This window comes from Cimex lectularius, unplaced genomic scaffold, assembly GCF_000648675.2.
Source record: "Cimex lectularius strain Harlan isolate CLEC.00 unplaced genomic scaffold, Clec_2.1 scaffold348, whole genome shotgun sequence".
In the NCBI taxonomy this organism is placed as follows: domain Eukaryota; kingdom Metazoa; phylum Arthropoda; class Insecta; order Hemiptera; family Cimicidae; genus Cimex; species Cimex lectularius.
In genome coordinates, this window is record NW_019394215.1 from 337,192 (window position 1) to 352,734 (window position 15,543).

The 15,543-nt window shown below is 32.8% G+C and overlaps 1 protein-coding gene across 1 annotated transcript in view; it reads right to left on the reverse strand.

The window, feature by feature from the left end:
- The window catches only part of LOC106670365 (lachesin-like), a 163,918-nt gene that overhangs the window by 130,712 nt on the left and 17,663 nt on the right, over positions 1-15,543 (reverse strand). The window lies entirely within an intron of this gene.

Here is a 15,543-nt window from a genome sequence, read left to right on the forward strand (position 1 = left end):
ACTGTCAACAATTGTTTCTCATATTTAAAGAATTTTATTTATTTATTTTTTAATTTAAGGATAAACAAAGAGGGTTTCGAAAAGCTGAGGTATTCATAATTACGAGGCCTGTTAATTGTTACCTGCCTAGCTTTTGACTTATGCTAAGGTCATCATCAGGGCAAAACAATCTTAAAGATAGCTAAAATTTGGTATAATCACGTTTTTAATAGACGCTTCCAATTTGCTTTGAGCACAGACTAAGCGCCGACAGACATACATCTAACACTTCCAATTGTTTAATGGTTTCTCTTCTAACACTATTGCGTTTGCTTGCGGTAAGCACGTTAGACCCGTAATAAGTCCTGAATAGAAATCATAAATCTAAATGATACACGATGCCATCCAGCAGACAATTAATTTATGTAACCGACTCCAAATCACTCGACAATTAATCGGTGTGAAATCGCCATTGAAATTAACGCATTTTAGTTGAGAGACCCTCGAATGCACATTATCGTTAAAGCAATCTAGGATTGGCGTTTTATATATTTATAGAATTGGCTGTAATGGATAGCCCCCGACAGGACTCGTCCCCTCTCACCGATCCAGACAGTGATCGAATGGAAAATAATTATCCCCCCGACCGACATCTTCCATCCATTAGTTCTAACTGGAAGGTTTTTCTGCTGTGAGGGAGGAGATTGACACGAGCCCCTTTTCCTCCCATCTGTTTAATTCGCGATAAGAGGAGCTTGGATTTTATTCATGGGGCGTCATAAATGCTGCTGTTGTATGCAAACGCTTTCAAAACCTAGCATCAAGTTGTGATTAACGGCAATTGCTTCTTGCATTATTCACGTCATGTTTTTTCATTATGATATGCTAGTTCTGTTTCCATGGACTGATATAAACAAACTGGATATTGAAAACCTATGATGTATTCATATTGGGAATTAAATTTGACACAACGTATAATTTAAAAAAAACAGTAAAGAAGGAAACTCACAGTTATTTTTTCTACTCATTTTTCCACAATAATCTTGATTTTCCTACTTTTGGGAGTGAGGTACAAAACTGGTAAAATCAATCAGCGTAACCCTTATACGTGTTTCCTCACTCTACTTTACCTTGACTTATTCAGTCGTTCACCACCTGGGAGTTTTCATAGACTTGTGGTTCAAAGTTACTGATGATCAAAATGATTTCCTAACAACTATCTCTGGCGTTCGACCAGCACTCAAACATCCAACAAACCGAAACTCTATAATTCCAGATCTTTCTAGAAATAGGCTATGCCTCTCTCTCTCTCTCTCTCTCTCTCTCTCTATATATATATANTATATATATATATATCAATCCTTACGATCTACGCCAATTTAAACATTAGACTCGTTCAAGACTTAGCAAGAACCCGATATCTCTAATTCTACTTCACCCTTTCCAGCCAAGACAATCCCTTTTTTTCAACGGCTTCCTAAACTTTCTAACAAACTAGAGGTTTTAAAATAAAGTGATCATGCCTTTTGTAAACACTTTGTAATAAAGCCATTACAGTTCGTGGTCCGATTGACCAAATAACTTTTTTCAATTAATTAATCTTTATGTAAGATATTGGTTGAAATAAAAAAGCTAGTGTCACGAGCGGGATGCGAACCCACGATCTTCGGCTAAATACGCCGCTGCTCTACCACTTGAGCTATCGTGACTTCGACCCACTCCAATTCCCCATCTAGCTTCGAATTTTCCCTCCTTTTTGCCATTTTCAGCCGATGATCGTGGGTTCGAATCCCGCTCCTAACACTAGCTTTTCAATTTCAACCAATAGCTTACATAAAGATTAATTAATTGAAAGAAGTTATTTAGTCAATTGGATCACGAAATATAATGGATTTAATATGTAAAACGAAGTATATCTTCACTAAAGCTCTCCATGGCGTTTTCATTTGTCGCCGAGAAACGAATGCTGATTACACGACATTTGAAAAATGGCAAAAAGGAAGGAAAATTAGAAAGGTAGGTTGAGATGGGAAGTTGGTGTCCGAGTGGATCGAAGTCACGATAGCAGAGCAGAGGCGTATTTAGCCGAAGATCGTGGGGTTTGAATCCCGCCCGTGACACTTGCTTTTTTATTTCCACCAATACCTTACATAAAGTTTAACTTTGTAACAAGTAGTTGCGAGTTTGCTAACAGCTACATTTTCAGATTTATCCTTTGCGTTGTTGTGTTACGGTTGCCCACTTGCAAACACAGGTTTAAAATAAGATGATCTGTGCGTTTTTTATGATTGTATATGCAGATTTTTTTTTTTCAAAAACTGTTGAATTTATATTATAAGATTGTTACAAATACGCCCTCAGCCGGGATCTGCAACACGTTTTGGTGTTTGAGCAAATAAATATAAAACTACTGTGCAGCAATAAGCTCAAACCCAAAAAGGCCCAATAACAAAAAATAATAGTCATAAACAATGTTATACAGAAAACATTGCTACTATGAATCTAGAGGTAACGCAGGTTTAAGGCATAATGAAAAAGTGAATCAATTGGGAAAAGAACCTGCTTCACAAGGTAAAATATAATTATTTACCACCTATTATACTGTACTCAAAAGACAATTAAAAGTACAGAATTACAACTCGTTGTTAAATAGATGTCGGAATTCTAGTAAAGTAATATTCTACTATTTCAATTTAAATACGGTATAGGTTTAAGAGGAACAACGGCAGACGAGGAAATATGCAAGATTATATGTAGGCACGAGCTATTTGTAACGGGAATTTATTCAAAATAAATATCACTAATTCAAATATGTGTGATGCTCCTCATAAATAGATTCATGCGAATACCTTATTATAATATGCCCCAAATATTTCATAAACAGGGAAACATTATTCAATTCCACATTTCGGCATCTGGCTTTACCTTTCAATTACAAAACATTTAGAGTTCAAATAATTTGCATGTTTACCGATCAATTGTAAAATTCTTGAAAGGTACTAAACCAAAAATATAACATATAAATAACAAATTAAAACATAAATGATAAAAACGGTAATCGGCTATAGTAATTTAGGCTAAACTAGGAAACAAAATATTTGTGCTTAAAAAAAATCATTACTAATTTAAGAAAATATTTCACAGGGCACATTATTGACTGTATGTTCAACATCTACAGACCATTAGTTATAAAAACAAATCATTCCTGTACATAAAACATAAATATTCAGTTAGGTAGGCGAGTCAATCCTTCTGCTTTTTACAAAAATTATTATTTAAATGATGCCCTAAAGCCTAGTACACATTCAGCGACATTTATTACGGAACACGTATTTCGGGACAAGAAACGACGTGTTGGGGAATATTTTTTCCGGTACTTTTAACTCAGTTTGTAGATGTTTAGCTAAACATGGTGTTGTTTCTTTAAATCTCTCCTCCGCCCATGCCCAGAAGGATTTCAAAATCAACAGACGCTATTCTTACAGAATTCCTGAAATCCATGGCATCTTATCATTTAAATTTTTCGAGGAGATTCAAATTAACTTGGATTCCACAAGAAATTTCTTCTCAAGTGCAGTTTAGGTAAACGCATTTTCTTATTGACTAGCATTAAATTTTGCAAACACAAATTAGAAACAAAAAGTGCTATTTCCCGTATATTGCGTTCCGATTCTACAACCCAACTGCCCTCCTAGTTTCGACATATGACTACCTCTCGACAGTTTCGGGACAATGTAGGGACCGCCACTGGGCAATGTATGAGGACTGTCCCAGGACAAAAAAAAATCGTGGACTATGTAGGATTATCGGTACTAATTAATCGATCTATTTTGTCACATTAAATCCGAAATAGTTCTCAAATTGTCAAAGACTTTTATATTTTTAAAATGTGGCAGTAATTACTTATTATAATAAATTGTAATTATACTTCCAATTTTACAGGTAGATAATCGAATATCTATTTGATTATTTATTTACTTTTTTATAATTTATAATTTTTTAAGAGTAATTGTCTTTTTTAAATTTTTTGGTTTCTGATAAAATGAGGGGTTTTAAAGTAAATTCTTTACTTATTTAAACATTGACATTTCGGGAATTTAAACCCATCATCAGCATCTACATTTTTAGGTCATAAGTATAACAGAGGATATTAGGGTTTTTCTGTTTATTGTGAAGCTTGTTTTAAATAAAAAAACTGAATACAACAAAATGTCTCTATTATATTCCAGTACTATAAAAATCAAAAATATATTTGAAAATAACTTTTGAATAAAAAAAAACTAATTAAAAAATACATAAATAAAAATAAAATAATAAATACAATAGTTGTTGACGCAAACTCTTGGATTATTATTGAGTCTTTTGAACAAAACTTCCTTAATATACAATAAAAATGATAAAACATCAAAAATAAATTAAAATAATTTAAAAAATGCATTTTATAAAAAATAGTATAATTACACCAAAAATAGATTCCTAAATAAAGAAATGGATTAACATAAATGCGCATTAATAAAAGATAACCTTCTTCCATCTTGGCCATAGGGCTTGTTGACAAGCCTATCACTTAAAAATAATCAACATTTTATAAAAAATAAACGTAAATCATCGATATAAAATGGTCATATATCTTTTAAAACATAAATAATGAAAAAGTTTTTTTTTTTTTTTTAAATAAAGTTTATAAAAATGGAAAATACTAATATCCTTTGTTATACTTATTTCTTCTAACAATGTAGTAGCTGATGATGCGTGTAAATTACAGAACGAAAAATCACCGTTTAAATTAGTCAATTTACTTTGCTAAAATCACAATTGAAGTAAATTGAACAAAAACCAAAAAAAATAGATTAATTATGTAAACAATGATCATTCAACGAAAATAATTAAAATTAATGCAGCTGACTGATAATTTTTTCTAAAGTTATTTACCACGAATGATACCAGTACTATGTATAATTGATCAAATATTGTATTTTGTAATATGAAAATAATATTTTAAAAAACCAAATTTAACAATTTTCTTATTAAATACTGCAAAAAGCTAAGTATATTATCTTAAACTAATTAATTTGTCAATCGTTTAAAAACAAAGGTTAAACGAAAGCAAATGTCAAAATAGCAATAGATGTAATAGTAACCAAGATAAATATATAAATGTTTTTGAATCATAATAAACATTGAAAGACTTAAAAAGTCAAATTATGTTGTATGTTGGTTCAAACAGCAGGTTGGCACCGTGAAACGGAATGGATTTGCTGTGGGAGGACCATGCTTTAACAGGTAAGCATCAGATTACGTTTCAAGTTCAAGAACCTTATTTTTCTGTCCTTTTAGAAATCCTTCCTTCTATCCAAGAATTCCGACAGTCGTTGGAACCTAAAACCAGTGAGCACTCCATTCAAATAAACTTTTTTTATCCTACGAATTTCATTTTTAAAAATTGCAATATTAACTTTTAAACTTTATTCTATGAGAAAACTACAACCTTCGTATTTAAATTTTTTAAATTAATTTTCCGCGCAAAGTTCAGCAAAAAATTCGAGGTTAACTTTTTCGAAAAGCATACAAGATCTACTTACTTCTTAGTCACCCCATCTCAAACCATTTCTGTATGAATTTACTTTATTGTATAATAACGTTTATACAATGATAACATTTTTTGCAGATTTAACTACACGAATTGAATGAAGTTTGATTAGGATAGAAGATCCTTTATTTATATTGCATTCTATGTGCGTTTACTGAAGGAAATCTAGGGTTATTCCTTTTATGTGCGTCCGCACTAGTTTACAAACCTTTATATCCAAGAAAAGCGGTTTCAAATTGCATTTGAAGCGGAATGCAAAATGCTAAAGTGCTATTCTAGTAAATTTTACAATTAATTCTGCGTTAAAACAAACGTATTATTGTTTCAAGAGCAATAGTGTTCATCAATATCAAAATTCAGTGAGCGAATGTGGTTAAATATCAAAATTATTAGAACAAAAGACCAAATCCTGTAAATATCAAAAAATTTCTACTTAAAATATTATTCGTTTAATATCAGTAAAAAATTTATTTAAGGAAATATTTTTGATTGTCATTATTCAAAACGGATTTTGAGTGAATTTCTACGTTGAAATTTGCAGTTTTCAAAATATACAGTTAAATATTACCCCATAAATTATTAGTTGAGTAAAGATGATATTTATTAATAAATAAAAGGTTAATTATTAGTGATTACAGGATAAAAGAGTGAAAATCAAATCATCAAAACTATAATTAAAGACGAAATATTATCGAGGATCTTTTTTTCTAATAAAAATTTATGATAATCACTTTTATCTTCTTTTATTAAAATTTACAATTGGAAAATTAAATATCATATAGTGAAATATAATGACCTGTGTAGATTTTTACTGGGGTCATTCTGTAGTAGCACATAGTAGGAGATGGCAGGACCAAAAAAAAAAGTAATAATAATAATATGGTATAAAAAGTAATATGTTTTTTTTATAATATACATAATTTATAATGCATAAATTTTAAGGAATTATAAATTATATCACTTGAATTTCACGAGAATGAAATAGCCATTATTTAAATCGGACCACTCAGAATCCAATGTATCCTATGATAAAAGTCAATTTGTACATTTAAAATAAACTAGAGGAAAAGTTTAAAGCATGTTTTTTTCTCGATATTTTAATTATTTATTTAAGAAAAAAATTGTTAGAACATATTATTGCCATGACCAAATAAATATTCATATTGTTCCGTGTTCTGTTTATTCTTCGTTTGTGTCAGTAAAATAGAGTAACATGTGCGTATTTATTATTTAAAAGTAAGATTGACATTATTTTAAAACAAGTTTAATCTAAAGTGTATAATATTAGTAAATTTGGGGTGTAGTAATATCTGTTATAAAGGACGGTACGTATTTTTCACATTTCGACTACATACATAATAAGGAGTAGAATATAAATAGCAAATAGAACCAATTTTCAAATTAGGAAACAATTTAATGACCCATTAATGGTTCGCAATGGGTTTGGATATTCAGCAGTTTTGGAATTCTGTCCGTTTATAACAACGCCTACAAATCCTAATGGCTCAAATTGACACTTGATTTACTAGAGCTATTAAATATAGCTGCAGATTTGACGTAATTTTACACAGTCGGCGTTTAATTGATAACCTTGTAACTTTTGACGTTTGTTCTTAACGTGATCGAATAGAAAAAAAGTCGAAATGGTTTTCAAACACGGTTCCAAAGCGGGCGCAATTATGACAGAGCAAACGCATACGCATACTGTGTAACATACACCAATCAACGAGTTAATTAATTGCATGAACGCAACTGGCATAAACTCGGTGTCAGGATCCACAGCATTGAATTTCTTCATTAGCAGACAAAAGTGAATGATCCGAACGTTGAAACTGTGCAAACGAAGTTAAACTGATCTCCAACTAATCCCGGATAATATTATAAGAATATTTTTCTGTAAAAAAATATGTATAATAATATGACTGTTTGAAAAAATGGAAAATAATCCATCGAAAATAAGAGATAGTCTGTATCGCATTTTTTTATTCATATGGCGGACATGTTTCCTACAGATTATTGACGATGAAACACTCCCTATAAGACTGGGCCGACAATCAACATGTGCTATTTCTTCCGGTAGGAGTAAAACAGTGTTATCGTTAATACTTTACGATTTATGCTAGTATTAATGGAAGGAAATCGTGGTAAAATTATAAAATGTTTACTATCTGGGAACAAAATAAAAATCGGTTTATGGTATTTGTTGTCGATCCTGACGTTTCGCTGAGCGATACTTTTCCAGCACACTTATGTAAAATTATTTAGGAGTTATCAGATTCAACGGGTAGTTTGATGTTGATATAAGATGTAATATTAGGGGGTGTCGAATATACTGCGCTCTTTGGGAGATGTTGTACTCCCCTTTCTGTACCTATAGCACACAGGTGTCCTAGATCGTAAATTTGATTAATAAGGCCCAAACCACTTTCTCCTGTGGGCAGGCGTTCACAATTCATTAGTGAAAATTATTTATAAGCTCAAGGTGATTAGTTTACCCTTATTGTTAAACAAAGATAAAATTTTTGCCTTGTGGAGAACTCTTGAGAATTTACTTAAGTGACCAAATGCCGGTTCAGCATGAGTTCACCGACTGGCAGACCATTACTAATTAATTCTGAGAACATAAGTTAAAACAATCGCCCAATTATATATTTTATAGCGTTTGTAGCAGTAATATTTATTGGATAATTCTGGGGAATCGGATGTGTTTATTTCCATAGTCTAAAAGAAGACGTTAAGGAAGCTAAAAACCTTGGAAAAAATACCTTTCATCCGCAGTTTGAACGCTTCGATTATTTCGTGTTTCTACATTTTGCCATTTTCTATTCATCATGTTTGACTGAGAAGAGTCACGAAAAGGGGTAGATTTTGATGATGACGGCCAATGAAATTGTTCGACAACACGCAGACTAACGAGGACGCATTAGGTTCACTTTACAGAGTTTTGTTTGTATATTCAGATTTGCTTATATTACTAAAAATGTAGTTTTGGTAAGAATTAAACACATCTTAATAAATAAAGTAGAAATAAATGGACATATGTTTATTTCTGGTTAAAAAATTCATTTTTTACCCTTTAGGGTACTTCTTCATCCAAATTGATATCAGGGTCCCTATAAATGTAGCGGGTAACATTTTCATTAAAGCAAAATGCGAATTCATCGGGGGGAAAACAATTTTGTGCAATGTTCCGACCGAAATTACGTTATCAGAATTTAAACGGTCCGATTCGCTTGCAGTGTACCGACAAGCCTGATCCCCATTGAACACAGAAATAATTAAAAAGTTGAATTTGCCCAAAAAAAAGTACTGCAATAAAATAAACTGTACAAATTTATACGACTGCACATCATAAATGATAAAAACACGTCGTTAACGGAATTCCTATAAAATTAAATTACATTTCTCAAAACTATGTTCAGTTTTCTGTACAGTTTAGTCATAGGCGCGTATGTAATTATTAATGAAATGTTCTAAAACAATGTTCATCCGACGTCTAATGTCAGCGAGATAATAACTAAAAGCAAGGTGATTTGACTAGCTCTAAACCAACATAATACAAAACAAATTTGACTTATGAAAATCTGTTAATTGTTTATATTATATAATTGATGAAAGAGACCAAAGAAGCAAGAACGGGATAATTTTGTTCATTATTATAGATTGGAAAATGTGATCAATCAAAATTAAACAACTTGTAATTATAATCAACAAATGTAACATCAAGTACTTTTCGTAAGATTAAGGATTGGAAATTTGGATACGGCGGAAGATGGAACGTTTTTCCGAACCCTACACCTCAAGTCCGTAAGTCCATATGGGGTTGTCTATGATGTCGTAAAGCAGGCTTTTATTGCTCAAAAGAAAGTCAGATCGTTTGTCAAAAAGTTGTGCAAGAGCTCTGTATCGTCTCTTAACTTCTTTATGTTTCTATAGTGTGTAAGGATCCAACGTCAAGCGTATGTCGATGTGCACTCCGAGGTACCACAGCTTGTCCGAGGTTGGGAGAGAATAGATTTTAAATAGTCTGTATTATTTAAGTCTTAGTTTCAATCTTATAATTTAGCTTGGAGAAAACGTCTATTTACGGAGAGTGAAGGTTATGTGGGTAGATTTGTCTGTGTTAAATTTTATTATTTTCGTTTCACACCAAGACTAGTAGTGTGAAATGTTCTTGGAGGTTTGGAGTGGAAATAACAGGATCGAAGTTACTGAGGGGATCTATGTATCGTTTCAAATGTGTATGGTGGTTTGAAGATGCTGTATAAACCTGCCAGACACTATTGTGAGGAACTCCAGCAAAGTTTCTGAGAGGAAAACCAGTCAGTGAGAAAACTGAGCAGTGTAAAATAGTTGGTGGTTGGATGCCCTTGAGCGTGAAGAGCAAGCCCGGGTGCCAAACCCGATCGAATGCTGGGAATACGTCAAGAAACGTACTGCCCAAACTCTACAGGGTAGAAGATAATGTTTACCACACGATGGACTCGTACAACTCGGTTATAAGGAAAAACGCCAATTTGTAACAAAACCCACCTTAAAATTTCTTAGGGTGTGTAATTGCTGAGCACTCATGGCCAAAGAGGGAGATGTTAATTTGGGCCTTTATTCCTAAAATTTGGGCTTATATTCCTTTGGAGGTGGTTTAGTTAAATATTAGAATTATAATAATGTACTAGTCGGCGTTTATGACAAAGGCTTTGAAAATAGATAATTATTATTATTTCTATCGTTAATCAAAGATACAATTGAAAATGCTTTTACAATATAGGAAACTTTTAAAAAATCAGTCTTAGAAAGTCGACTGTCTGATAACGAATTAATCGAAATTGATATCGTCCTCCCTCGAACAAAGCGCAAAGCCCTGTAAACCGGACTAGTGCTTTGGAAGTTACACGACTACGGAGGATTTTGGCAATTTGTTTTTCTTATTGAGCCGACTTTCCTTAATGAGCTGAAAAAATATAATTAAATTACCAAGAGACAAAAAGAAAAACAAGTTGAGTGCAGAAAAAGTTGTATCCCTTAGTCGGAGCTGTTTGAAGCATTTCCAAAAGGGTAATTGGATCTTTTGAAAAGAACGGATGGCTAACGACCCTTGAGCTTATCTTGTTTAATTAACCGTGATGTACAATTGTCTGGAGCCAATGATTCATCGCTCTTTGTCCATTTCTATATTTAAATATATTAATTTATATTTAAATATATATATTCAATTTAACTACTCATCTATTTGTAAAATATAAAGTCCTTTATTTATTGTTTGAAAAATTAGTGCAAACAGTTTATATTCACTCATGGAAACATGTTATGTCTAACATCAACATTTTATGTAAAAATGCATCCTTCCTTGAATAAACTTCTTATTCCCGTACAATCGACGGTACGGTGTATTCATACCGGAAGGCTAAAAAAATTGTTGTATTCCAAAAACCACATTTTTACTCACATTTTGCGTTTCAAACCTTTCTGAACAAATTTGGTTTCGTGTCTACCTGTCTGACTGAGGTCAATTCCTTGTAAGCGACTAAACTCCAAAACTGTGAGACCAATAACTTTTATGAAATTTCATCCCATCGGATCAATGGTATGGCCTGTGCATGCGTAAACGTAAAACGTACTCAGAATTGCACGAATTTTGATGATTTTTATAGGGATTATTACAATTGCTTTCCTATGTGTCTCCTATGAATTCCATCGCAATCATCTAAGCGGTACATAGCTGCATATACGCAAACTGCAGTATATCTGAAAACATTTGTCGGATTCCTTTGCAATTTTCAGGGATTGCTTTGGGTTCCCTATGAATTTTATTCCAAACGGATTACCATATGAGCATACGCATGCCCAAAAGGTGAGTAAGGTACACTGCTCACCCTGGCAAGCGTTTTGTAAGGAAGTTAAAATTAAGTCCTTCCCAATTTTCATTGTAATGTTAAGACATGATAAATTAATGATGAAGAGGATCTTGGGTGACATTGATGCCATATTCGATCAGAAGCTTGAATATTTCCAGGGATACTACTACGTGGGCTACACTATGCTCTTGGTGAATACTTGAATTGGAGGATAGAAGGCAATCCAGCGTTTCCATTTTCGAACCTGAATTTAAAAAATCATTACTACAATTTTTCTAAGGTTACAGTCCTCCCGACTTACCCACCGCGATCCGGCCCCATCACGCTAAATATGCAATAAAAAATATGATTCAAAGGAAGTTACAGCGTCGGTGGGCCGATTGCGTATCAAGAGGATAGTCGATAGGTGGACCCTGCCTCGTTTAATAAGGAATCCTCACCCGATTAAAAATAGGTCATGCAAGGTAGGCACATGAGCACTTACTTTTGGACCTAATTGAAAGGTGCATCTTGGCTCCAAACAGAATACGGGTAGGAATGCCACCCGATTTTTTTTTTAAATTACATTTATTTATAAAAACTGGTCTTATTAGACCAACCATTAATTTTACAATAATATTATAGAATAAATAAATGTTTACATTCTTATAAACCCATTGGTACAATAAGATTTACATTTCACTATTCACTATTCATTTTTAACTACACAAGTTCATATGGCTTTGTTCTTTTTAATCTTCTGACCATGTTTCGGTTATGTAAGAGTTTGGTCGCTTCCTCATTCTCGTGCTGGCTGAGGCGAGCCTGGTGTTTGGCGGCAAATATTTGTATTTCCGCCTTGACTTCAGGGATCTTAAGTCCTTATTCCTTGTGTACCAAGGTGCATTGACCATGTTACGTAAGATTTTATTTTGGAGGGTTTGTATGATTTTGATATTGCTGTGTTTGGTAAAACCCCATAGTTGGATACCAAATGTCCACATAGGCTTTATGACTTGTTTATATAATAATATTTTATTTTGTATAGCAAGATTGGAGCCACGTCCTATCAGTCATGTCTGTACCTTAAACCTATTTCTGTCCTTTTTTTCTTCACGTGTTCTTTCCATCTTAGCTTGGCATCTAAGGTCATTCCCAGATATTTAGCTGTATTGCTGTATGGTATAATAGTTCCATCGATTGTGAGCGACGGAACATGGTCCACCTTTTTGTTTGTAAAGATTAGATGAACTGATTTATGCTGATTTAGCTTGATTTTCCATTTTTTTGTCCATTCGTTTATCTTATTGCATGCATTTTGGAGGATTTTGGTAGAATGGGTGATAGTCGGTCCTAGTGATATCACCGCTGTGTCATCTGCAAACGTTGCAATTTTTACTCCATCTATTTTCGGAAAATCACTGGTGTATAACGAGTAAAGCAGTGGACCTAATATGCTACCATGTGACACTCCTGCAATTATTGTTTTTAGTTTTGAATATTGATCTTCTTGTTTGACTCTAAACAGTCTGTCAGTTAGGTGGGAACTGATAATATCGACATACTGCTTTGGTAGTATACCTTCTAGTTTCTTGATGAGTCCTACATGCCAGACCTTGTCAAAAGATTGTGAGACATCAAGGAAGATAGCAGATCAAATTTGTTTTTCTTTGAGAGATTTTTCTATTACGTCCGTTACTCGGTGAATTTGGTGTATTGTTGAATGTCTTGTTCGGAATCCAAATTGGTGGTCAGGAATGATTTTCTTTTTTTCAATGATGTATTTTAGGAATGCCAACCGATAAGAGAATTTAAATTGCAATCATAGATATTTTGCTTTACTCTCTTATCAAGAAAAAACCCAAACAAAATCCTTCCCACAACTTTGAACACCAACACAATTTCGACTTCAACGACCAAAAATATTACACACACAACAAAACAAACACAAACGTAACTTTTTAGAAGTGGCTTACTTCAACAGGGATAAACACAGCATCAATTACAAAACAGACACATGTAAACTCAGTCGCAGCTACTCCAATATCATTAATCAAATTCAATATCGATAACATACATATATCATCATCACATCATACAACACATATAATACAGCATATAAAACAAAAAACACATTCCACACATCAAACATTTTTACATAGTCTAATTCTTCAACAATTTAGCTTTCCTTTCCCTTACTATCCCCGTCTATATAATCCTGAAAGGATAATCAGGCCGAACCATTACCCACGTTTTACTCATTGTCGGCTCTTTTCACATCAAAGAAGCCGACTCCTCATATAATAATGTCGTTTTATTCCAACTTCCTTCCCCACCCCTTGAAAATCCTACGTATATAAATATAAAACATCAATATCTCACTGGCACCCTCAATACGACACACAAGAATGACACATCTACACAGAAAACAAACACTTCGAGTGAGTACAAATACTTTGATCTAAAATTTTCTAGCATTGTATAAATTCATTTTTAATCTAAAATTTCTAGCGTTGTATTAATTCGTTTTTTTACATCCTACATGAATTTGTAAAATTTAAACAATGTTTATCAATCCCAGGCTCTAAAGATGATCTCACTACAGATCGAAACGTTGGCACGACAAAGAAAATTGTCACCTGACCGATCTCATGATCTCCAAATAATCATCGACATTGGTCACTAAACACCACATATTTCTGTATGTGACCTTATATAAATCAGTAATCTAAGGATGAGAAATAGACTGTTCTGTAGGAGTGAGATAAGAGGTTTAAAAATCGTCCTTACGGAGGAATCTCCAAAGAATGATAATGTAAAATTCGAAATATAGTTAAGAGAAAAATATTGAATTCGGTTTGGATGTATTAGAAAGTATTTGAGCAAAACTATCTTATAAAAGTAGTGCTCTTTGATTTGGAAAAGGACGAGTTAGACTTAGAAAATATAAAAATATTTTATTGAAAATGAGATTTATATGTCGTAAAAGTAGGTACTAACTCCTTTCCTCATATTTTATTTTTTAATTATCGTTCTCTCTCAACTCTTCTCTTAGAATAATTGTATGTGAAATTGAATTTTCTTGTTGGCTTTATCACATTTCTAACTTCTCTGTCAAATCTCTCAAAGACTAATTTTCTGTCAACTTGGTGCTAAACAATAATAAGGTCGTGTGATATACGATACAGTTTCAGAACTGACAAACATAAGTTAATACGATCAAATTAATTGAATAACCAATTATATATGTGTTAATTAAGAAAGGTGACTTTTACTTAAACAAACAAACCTATTTTATAATTTTTCTAATCCATTTTTAAAAGATAAATATAGTACGTTTTGTCAATTATTCGTCATACGTAAGATTTTTTTAATACTGTCTATTCTGAAGTATGAAAGGCGTTAAAATTACCAAAGAATCCTATCTCAGCAAATCGTCGAATTTAAGGCGCTGTATTCCTTGAGGTTGAAAGTTTGCCACTGTTTGATATAAGAGCACCTTTACAGTAAAAGGAAATTCGATCCTTCTGAACTTGCGTTATGTCCTCTTCAACTAGTAATCCGACCTCTAAGCCCAGTAGGCCTAACGCGATTAATTTGGCTGCGGCCGCCTACACGATGCAGATAGAAGCCGTTATCCGGTGATTAATACAATCTAAAGAGGGTATGGTTTTTACACAATGGCCCACCCCTTTTTCACACATGGCAACCCCTGTCTTTTCCATTTAACATTTCAATCTCATAAACAATTTCTCACCCTCCATCTTGATCATGTACCCACTGTCCCATATGTATGCGCATAGACACGTTAGCACTAGGGTTTCTTTACTTGTACTAATTAAAAAATATCTCACTACACAAAAAGATTTGTTTGCGATCAAATTTTTTGAACAATTACAAAATATTCCAACTGGCGGGTAAATAAGGTTTAAGAATAACACAAAGCAAAAGTACAAACCCAAAGGTAAATTTAACCATATCATAATAATAATAATTTTTTAGATCCAATGCTTACAAATTGCTATTACCACCTGTATTCTCAATATGACTGTTGAATGTTTTGATGTTATAATTATATAATTTTCTATTCGTAGTATAAAGACAACTAATGTCATCATTTATATCTTAATCAATTTTTTC